Raw genomic sequence first — 9,793 nt, 5'->3', positions numbered from 1 at the left:
GAACGTCTGCATGTGGGAGCATATCTGTGATTGGTTCAACCGGCGGATTCCCAGTGGGAGCCTGTCCTGGTTGGAGAGGATTATGCTGTTATTTGGATGACTGTTCCCTTCTTTCCAGCAGTGATATGTCCTTCTCTGGACAGATCGATTGACTGGTTGCAATGGTTGTTTAAAGGGTAAGAGGCTTACTTGTTATTGAAGCCACTGGTTTAGCTGCAGTGCTGTTTGTGGTACTCGTGTTTGGAGCTGTAGCTTAAGTATAAACAAGGAATGTAGGCTCAGGGGACTCTAGTTGTCGGGGGTACTCTTTAAGGGCTTGAAATATGTACCAATACAGTCTTTGGACACGTGCCTGAGTCTATCCTATACCAGGGAAAAGAGGGCCCGGGAACTAGAGGAGCAGGAACTGATGCTTTTGGTGCAGGTGATCTATGAAGAATACCTGGTTCTGAAGCAGACTTTGCATGAGACATTGGAGGAATTCAAGGATGTGCAAAAGGTGGGGCCATGCCTGTGGCATCATTTCATTCATTGGAATCATGTTTTCACCGAAAAAAATGACTTCATGCATTTTCCCTTACGATGCAATCAAAGTGGCATGCCTGACATAACTGGTGGCAGTCTTGGAATTGGAAGAGGGACACCTGGCATTCATGGAATTATGCCTGGTGACACTCCTCATGTCCTGCCACTGGTGGTTGGCCAGGCTAGGTCATTGGCAGGATATACCTTGTTGAGGTTGGATAGACTGTGCTTGAAATGAAGTTGAAGCTGCAGACTTATAGTCATCAGAATCATCAGGTCGCTCCATTGTCCTTTTACTTCCTTGTGGTTTCTGTTCTAGAAGTCATTGTCTTTCATTCATGTCTTATTTCTAGAATACCTTCCATTCCAACTCAATGGTACAGCATCTACTGTCTCTTTATGTGCTTGCATGCAATGAATAGCTACACCAGGTCCTATGTACAATTTGTCATGAGAGTTACGGATTTTAAAAGGCTTTGCTTTCTGGTGTTGTATAAGGATCATCTCATCATCAACATCTTTATTATAAGACCAGCATCACAGCTTTAGCAGCTTTTTCTTGTGATCATAACCACACTTGGAAGACAAAGTAAGAAGAAAACAAGCGGGGAAAAAAAACCCACTCACTTTTCCAGCTCAGTGGTTACCAACATACCCCAAAGGAAATAGATATACACTCACACACAAAATCTATAATTTGTCACTTCACTTTTTAACTGCTGTTTCCATGAACATTGGCAATGGATCCAAGTAAGGCAAAATCTATGGCAACTTCAATCTTCTCTCCAATTTATCAGGATGCTCTCTACTGGTCCAGATGTAAGGATTTGTTTTTACACTGAGTTGTAATTTATATTGAAAGTCACAACCCTTAGTCTTCATCATCAAGTTCTTCCAGACCTCCTCACTTTCAGCAAGTGAAGCTGTGTCTTCTGTGCAGCTCAGGTTATGTTCCATATCCTGCCTAGCCTGAACATCTGGCAGCTCTCTGGTAATGTACTGCTACAACTATTGATGAATTAGCATCAGCACAATTTTACTTGCATGTAATATTAATGACATTGTTTTGCATATATATTTCATTTTGGGGGGTCACCTTTCTTTGGGATGGGTGAAAATATGTATCTCTTACAGTCAGGTGGCCGTGTAGCTGTATGCCACATTTCTTGGCATAGATGAATGAGCACTTTTTGAAACATTTGAAGTGGTTTTCATCCATTCCTGGAATCTTGTTTTAGGCTAATGCTTCTGTGCGGCTTGGAGTTCTTTCCTCCAACCACTACATCTTGATCATATGCTACCTCTTGAAAATCTTGAAATGGTTGGTTGTATATTATATACATAACCCAGGTGAATATATAAATAGAGAGATCAAAATATATGTTCTACAAAGGAAAGTGTAAATATATATACTTTGTTAATAATGTCTTAAATTATTAACCATTTGTTTGGAGTTGATTTTGATTCATGGTATTAGCTTTCTGGGGTGGGTTATACTTTGGTTCTTGCTTTGCACACTGAAAGAATTCACGCATCAGAAGCCCTTTTGTAATCCAAGTGAGATTTTATGTTGGAAAGGGACGTTTCAGGTGTTACAGTCTCAAAAGATATATGCTATTTCTGTGCAGAAGCCACATGGGGTTCGCAAATGGGCACAAAATAAAACAGGTAGAAAGAATACAGGAACAGGGAGTGTGAAATCCCCCACATGCATAACTGGGGAACCCCCTGAAGTCAAGAGGGCTTGTGGCCTTGAAGGCCCTGGGTGCGGACCCTGAGGGGTGTCCCTCCACACGGCATGCACATGAGCAAGAGCAGAGGGAAAAAAGGCCGGCAGTGGGTAGAGAGAAGGTGCTAAGGGCCTGTGTCAGGTTGTATTTCTGTTTCTTATTCTCTCTCGCCTCCCCTGGCTGTGGAAGACGTGGTGGAGGCCGATCATATTTGCTGCGTGTAAGCACCCCTGCATGAGGTCCTTGGCCAGGGCCTAGTCTGTTTTCCCCAGGTGGAACTCTCACCGGGGTCCAGAGAGTTTCTGTCTGAGCATGCTCAGTTTGGATCGTTCCCATAGGTGTCCAATTAGTGTCCCTGAGCTCTTCCCAACTGCTCCTTTGGGATCTTTGCAGACATTGGGGAAACAAGCCCCTCAGTCCCTAATCTAACAACCTAATATTGGTAGCTTCTTTGGGTATCAGAACACAACTGCTGCTCGTAGTGCTTTCAGTGGATTTGCTTTCTGAAGTTGACCATCAAGCCTTTCTTCTGGAGGTAGCACTAGGTGGGTTTCAGCTTTCCAACTTTTGGTTAGCAATCGAGCATAGTAATTAATTGAGCTCATTTTCAGTACCCAGATGCCTCATCGGACACTAGCATGAGGGGGAACATCCCCTAGTGTATGTTTGATGGGAGTTCATACCTGGACCATTTCCACCAGTGAAATAATTCCAAGTTAGAGGCCGAAAGAGAAGTTTAGTGAGAAGGCTGACAGCAGACCAAGCAGGCTTGATGGCATCCTGTTTGAAATTACAATGCACAGAGAATATAAACGTAATTACTTCAGAATTTAAACTTTAGGGAGTGGTTTACAGGTGTTTTAATTAACTCAAGTTTTAGTACAACTGTGGGAAACAATTGACCACAAACAAGCAAAAATAAAGCAATACGGTTCTTTCTGTCTTAGGCTAGTTTCAGGATGGTTCTGTTGACTAATCAGATCACAAGACCTAGCTTTGAAATCACTAAAAGGCAAATGAGAGAAGACTTCATAGATACTTGACCCTTCCAGGTGACATGGGCATCCAACGATTAGCCTCTGAACAATGCAGTGAGTTATAAGATTTCCATAGAGCTTTCATTCAGCATAGTACCTGAGGCTAACTGCGGTAAGCCCAGTAACTTGAGCTCCACCTCCCAATGCTTTCTGAACAAACACTGAGGAAAGGGGTCAAGTCAGAGATGCTAAGAATTAATCAGCTCTTATGGTCAGAAAAGAGAGAGAGAAAGGTGTTTGTACTACGTCCTTTTTCTACTTGTTAAAATCTTTGCTGTGAGGTTGTTTCAGAAATTCAACTTGAATTACAACAAAGAAATAAAATTCCCTGAGCTTTAGAATGTTCTCTCACCTTGAATGACAAGGCATTTTCTTTGATTACTGCATCAGAGTTTTATATTCCTTAGGTTCATTATAGAGCTAGTTAGTTTCTTAATAGCTTTTAGCAGGACTATTTCACAGATACAGATGAAGAACAGAAAAACAGCATTGGGAGATTAAATTTACAGACCTGACACAGAGAGAATGGAGAGCTATGTTGCTCCCAGAGATGGAGACACATAAAGTGAGGTCAACTTTGCTTACTACTCAAAGAGGAGGTATGTAGGAGACAGCCCCACAGGCAAACAGGCCCTTCAGAGCCACGTGTGCGATTAAGGAAGAAAAAGACCCTACACAGCTGAACAACAGGGGCCCGTCCCAATATTGAAATCAAGAGAGAGCTAATTTTACAGTGAAAAATGTATATACAAGATATGAAGCCTTATGAGGCACATATACACTAGACTGGGAATCTGAGATATCCTGACTTCTTTCATAGAAACACCTCCAAGGACGTGTCTGGCTGGCGATTGAACTGTGGTGTCATTCACTTCTTCAGAATAGTGAGCACAGCACAGATGCTTTTTAACAACAAGCCTTCTCTTAACAGTGTGGGCCAGAAACCAAGCTTGTAGGTGGCGATTCACCGTATTTACTATATGTGAAGGATATATACAAAGAAACTGTTTCTTGGAGGAGAATATATTTGAACTTTAAGTATCCAGCAAAAAAAAAGGATAAAGGAGAAACTGACTCCTAGCTTGATAATAAATGAAAAAAGAAGCTTGAGAGCCCTTAGAGACAGGCACCTTTTAGAGTAGTGAGAAACCAGGTGCCCATAAATGACAGCTTTATGTTAGCATCTTAAAGGAGGCCGGTTGTGGGGAGAGCTCTTTATCTGGAAAATGCATGTTAGATGTCCCTCTCTATGTGGGAACTGTGAATGCCTTCTTTCACTAGAGCTGGTCTTCCAAGCCCTGTGGTCATGCGGGTACAGATTAGGCCACTTACACCTTCATCAACATTCTCAGCTTCCCAAGAAGGCGTCTAAGGACTTTGACATGAATACCAGGAAGCAATGTAGAGTGTGGTTATTAGCTCTCCTTCTACAGTAGCACTGACTTTCATCTCTCAGTCTACGTTTTACTGCTTTACTCAACCACTCAGTACTTCTGCAAATAAAAAGATATATATCAAAAATATGCAGTGTAGCACCGATGAAACAGAAAACTTTCCTCTAGCTCTTTAATATTTCCTCCGCCCCATTACCATGACCCCAATTCTACCTTACAAATCTGGCTAGACCAGAGCAGGTACAGAGGTACAGATCAGAGTTGGAAACACAGGGAATCCAAGACAGATAAACCCCTCAGGACCAATATTGAGAGTAGCCATACCAGGAGGGTAAGGGGAAATTGGGGGGTGGGAGGGGGAATCGATCACAATGATCTACATATAACCCACTCCCAGGGGGATGGACAACAGAAAAGTGGGTAAAGGGAGACATTGGTCAGCATTAAGACATGAAAAAATAATAATTTGTAAATTATCAAGTGTTCATGCGGGAGGGAGGATAGGGGTGAGAGGGGAACAGTGAGGGTTCCAATAGAAACAAAATGTTTTGAAAGTGATGAAGGCAACAGATGCACAAATGTGCTTGGCACAATGGATGCATGTATGGATTGTGATAGGAGTTGTATGATGCCTCAATAAAGCATATTTTTTCATAGATTCCTTATTGACCAGCATACCCATACAAACAAGAAAACAAACACAGGTAATAATCATGTCATAACACCTATTAAGTGCCTAGAAGATGCTAGTTGATATGTTATGGTTGCAGGCTGCTGTAGCACAAAGATGTGAATACTTGTCTTTTGATGTCTATTGTCTCCATGGGAAGGCTTTCATCATTGTGTGTACAGCAGTTGCCAATATTTTTATTCAAAAGAAACCTGCATCATGTACAATTGAGTTAAAGACACACATGCGTGTCACCTTGACCAACTGAAAAATTAGTTTCTTTTTATATGAATGGGAAAAAAACAGGGTCTCATAGATGTTTGAGAAAATGCATATGAAGTTTTTAATCATAAGATTTGGAATAATCAATTACTCATAACAAGTTACTCTTATTCAAATAGACATTCTGTTTTGATGTTCGACCACTGGCAACTTTTGAGTCCACCACCTCTTTATCTCTTTTTCCCCAGGGTTCATCTGACGGGTAAGAAAGGCAGGTGTTCTCTCCTAGGCACTGGTGAAATGTCTAGAGAACCATGGCCCACATCATAAAAACACAAGTCACTCGCCCCTTGCTTTCTGAAGTCAGCTTGGGCAGCCCGAGGAAGTTTTCTTTGTCCTCCCCAGGAAGCCCCAGTGCGTGAGCAAGGACCCTGTCCATACGCTCAGCTCGGCCCCCTGCGGCTCGAGAGCCACACGCAGCTCGTTCTTTAGGTGTTTGCAGGTGCTCTGCAATAAAATGGAAAATGAAAATAAAGCTATCATAGTTTCACTTATAAAATGTAAAGGATATAATTCAGATAATAGTGATTTCATTTGTTTATAAAATATATATTTATGACTGTCAAATGATTTTTAAATTGCGGTGAGGGACAGGAATGATTCTTCTTTCTCAAAAGTTTGCTGGCCCCTTCTGATATCCCCTTCCTAAATTTTTAATTGAGCCCACCTTAGAGAGACTGTTTATGCTTATTTGTTGTAGTAGATCAAGTGTGGTTTAGTTACAAGGGGAAGAAATACGACTCTTCTATCTTGCCAGACCTTCAAGCAAGTCTATCTTCAACTTCCTTTGTATAAATACATTTTACTTTTAGAACAAGGAGTCTTGGGGGAGCAATGAATAAGCATTTGGCTGCTAACCCAAATGTTAAGATTTCAAACCCAACCAGCAGCTCCATGAGAGGCAAAATCTGGAAATTATAACCTAGGAAACCCAATTGGGGAGCTATATTTTGTCATATAAGGTCACTATGAGCTGGAATGAAATGGAAAGCATTTGGCAGCAGCAATAACTTAGAGTAGTTTTAAGGACCTATTAAATGTATGCTAATATTACAGATTTCTCAAATATTCCTTTTCCTGGCACCATACAATTTCTCCTATTATTTTATATTGTATTTATGTAATACATTTGTTATAGTTCATAAGTGAATATTGGTGTTTAAATATTATTATTAATTATCTCCCAACGGTCTTTGGTCCATTTTGGCTTCCATGTTGTTATGATGTTAGAACACATGCAATCCATATCTCAATTATCAGGAGGATCCCCTTTCTAATCTCCAAGATGATGACAGACTAAAGAGAAAGGCCTGGTGGTCTTAGGCAAAGTAAAATTAGTCAACATAAACCCTATGGATCATAATATAGTTCTAGTAGATGAGACCCTTTGGTAGAATGGTTGTATGGTTTACAAAATTCACGGTGGCCATAACAATGAACTGGAGCACATCAATAAAGATGGGGCATGATCAGGCAACATTGGAATCCTTTGTACATTGCGTCACATAAAGCAGACTTCATGGCAGCTACCAATATCAACGATTATTAATGAGAAATATTAGCTAACATGCAGTGGTTGAAACCTATAGAACTGTACAGCACAAAGATGAGTCCTAATGTAAACTATTCAAAGAAAACAACATCCTTGCATGTTAATCAATAGGGAACATCATGTTAACGGAGAGAAGATTAAATATGTCAAGTATTTCGTCTTTCTTGGATCCACAACTAATGCCCATGTTAGCAGCAGCCAAGAGATCACATGATGCATTACATTGAGTGTAGTGTTCAAAAGCAAGGATGTTCCCTTGAAGACTAAGGTGCACTTGATCCAAGTCCTGGATCAATTGCCTCAGATGCCTGTGAAAGTTGGACATTGAATAATGAGGACAAAAGGAGAATCCATGGTGCTGGCAGAGAATATTAAAAGTACCGTGGCCTACCAAAAGAACCAACAAATCTGTCTTGAAAAAAATACAGTCAGATGCCCCTCAGAAGCAAATATTGTGAGATTCATCTGTTACAATTTGGACATGTGACCAGTTCTTGGGGAGGGATTTCATGCTTGGTGAAGTACAGTGTCAGTGGAAGAGTGAAAAACCCTCAACGAGATGAATGTGAGCATGGTGCAGGGCTTTGCACACTTTCCTTCTGTTCCACCTTGGGTCCTTATGGGCAGGGATGGACTAAATGGCTAAATGGCGCCTCAAAACAACAACCCACAGGACCAGATAGAATCTCCCAGGGCTCATGCATTCCTCTTTCTCTTCCTTAGCCCCTGGACGATCCACTGAAAGTATAGTTTTGTCACTTCTGAAATGTCAGATAGTTGGAGACAGATAGTATTTTGCTTTTCAGTCTAGTTTATTTCACTTGGCAACAAGTATGTAAGGTTTCTCTATATCTTGGTGCATATTGATCATCCTTCGATTGCATGACTGCACCACGGTTTTTTTATCCATTCAGCTATCGAAGGACATCTTGAGTGCCTCCAATTTGGGCAATTAGGAATAAAGCTGCTCTAAGCGTTTATTCTCAGATTCCTATGTAGACATATGTCTTCAATTCATTTGTATAAACACCTAGGAGCATAATTGCTGGATTAGACAGTAGGCCTAGGCTTCGTAAGTCTGCCAGATTGTCTTCCAAAATGGTGCACCATTTGGCATGCCCACCAGGAATGAATGGGTGTTCCTGTTACTCCTCCTTCTCAGCAGATTTTCATTTTGTCAGCATTTTAGATTTCAGCTGACAGGTATGTAATGGCATATCATTGTTTTAATTTCAAATTCCCTGACATACTAAGCTGAGCAACTGTTCATATGCTTGTCACTTATGTGTCTTCTTTGATTATTTCTCTGTTAGACTTTTTGATCATATTGTAACTGGGCTGTTAGGGTTCTTATCATTGGATTTTGAGAATTTATTGGACATTTTGGATACAAATGCTTTAGCAAATATTTGCATTGCAAAAAGTTTCTTCCAGAAAAATGTCAATGCCTATGTTTTATCTGAGTCTGCCGTTTGAATATCCTAATAAGCAATTACAAAGATCCTTTGACTCTATATTCCTGTTCAGAAGACATTGAAAAGTATGATGAGAAACCTAGAATATTTTCTAGTGAGCTGAAGCATAGATACACATTAGTATTTCTAAACAGCGTTGCAAAATTGAAGACAGGGAAGGAGGATGGAGAATATTTCTGTACGCTTCTCTCATAAATTCTGTGGAATGGACAGCTATTTCAGAACTGACCACGCTGCAGCTGAAGCATCACTGCAGCTGGTTCGGCTATTACCGTGTCCTTTTTCTGTAACATACCTGGACTGGTGCCGAGTGACATCTTGGAGTAGACTCTCATTTATCCAGAGCCAATTGCAACTTTTAGTATCATAATTTTCTAAGGCATAATGTAATAAAATATGTAAACCTACACTTAAATAAATGCTGTTAAATTGTTAAATAGCCTATACCGGAGAAACTTAAAACCCATAATTTCTAAAACTTTTACTATTTTCTATGCTTTTGAGTTTCCCACAGTTAGTTATGGTAGAAATATTATCTGATAATATGCTGCTTTGCATTTGTTTCTAAGGTGATATATTGGCGTGTTGGATTTGATATGGTGGGAATATTTACACCATGTTCTTGTTAGGCACTGTTTAGTCTGGTAGGACACATGGGACCCTACACACAGCTGATGCAAACACTGCCCGGGACCAACCCATCCTTCCAATCCATCCTAAGCTCCAGACCATTGTTTCAGCCACGCTGCCCATCCACCTCACTGTGGTCCGTCTTCTTTTGAACCGCCCCTTTCTTAACCAAACGTGATTCCTGATCCAGGAGTGAGTCTCTGTTGACAACATATCTCCTTATTCACTTATTTATCAAGTTGACAGGAAATTATGCAACTACGCCAAGTGTATCAGAGGGAGATCAAGTGACAAGGTTTTAACTGTTCAAGTCAGATTTATCCTTTTAATCTACTATTGTAGTTTCTCCAATAATCTCTTCTGATAACCAGGTTCTTCCCATCCCTCAACTATGATTAGAGGAAAATCCTGGGAGGTTTATTCCTTGTGTAGATCCCTAAAATATATTGGGGCTTCCATAGCACAACAGAATATTACTATTTAAGCTCTGTTATTATT

The 9,793-nt window shown here is 40.5% G+C and overlaps 1 pseudogene; it reads right to left on the bottom strand.

Annotated features, from left to right (window-relative positions):
* Positions 1-308: 308 nt before the first annotated feature.
* LOC142451438 (BUB3-interacting and GLEBS motif-containing protein ZNF207-like) lies at positions 309-8,982 on the bottom strand (annotated as a pseudogene).
* Positions 8,983-9,793: the final 811 nt, after the last annotated feature.

Source organism: Tenrec ecaudatus, chromosome 6 (assembly GCF_050624435.1).
Source record: "Tenrec ecaudatus isolate mTenEca1 chromosome 6, mTenEca1.hap1, whole genome shotgun sequence".
NCBI classification, from domain to species: Eukaryota; Metazoa; Chordata; class Mammalia; order Afrosoricida; family Tenrecidae; genus Tenrec; species Tenrec ecaudatus.
This window is presented reverse-complemented; position numbering and strand designations above follow the sequence as displayed.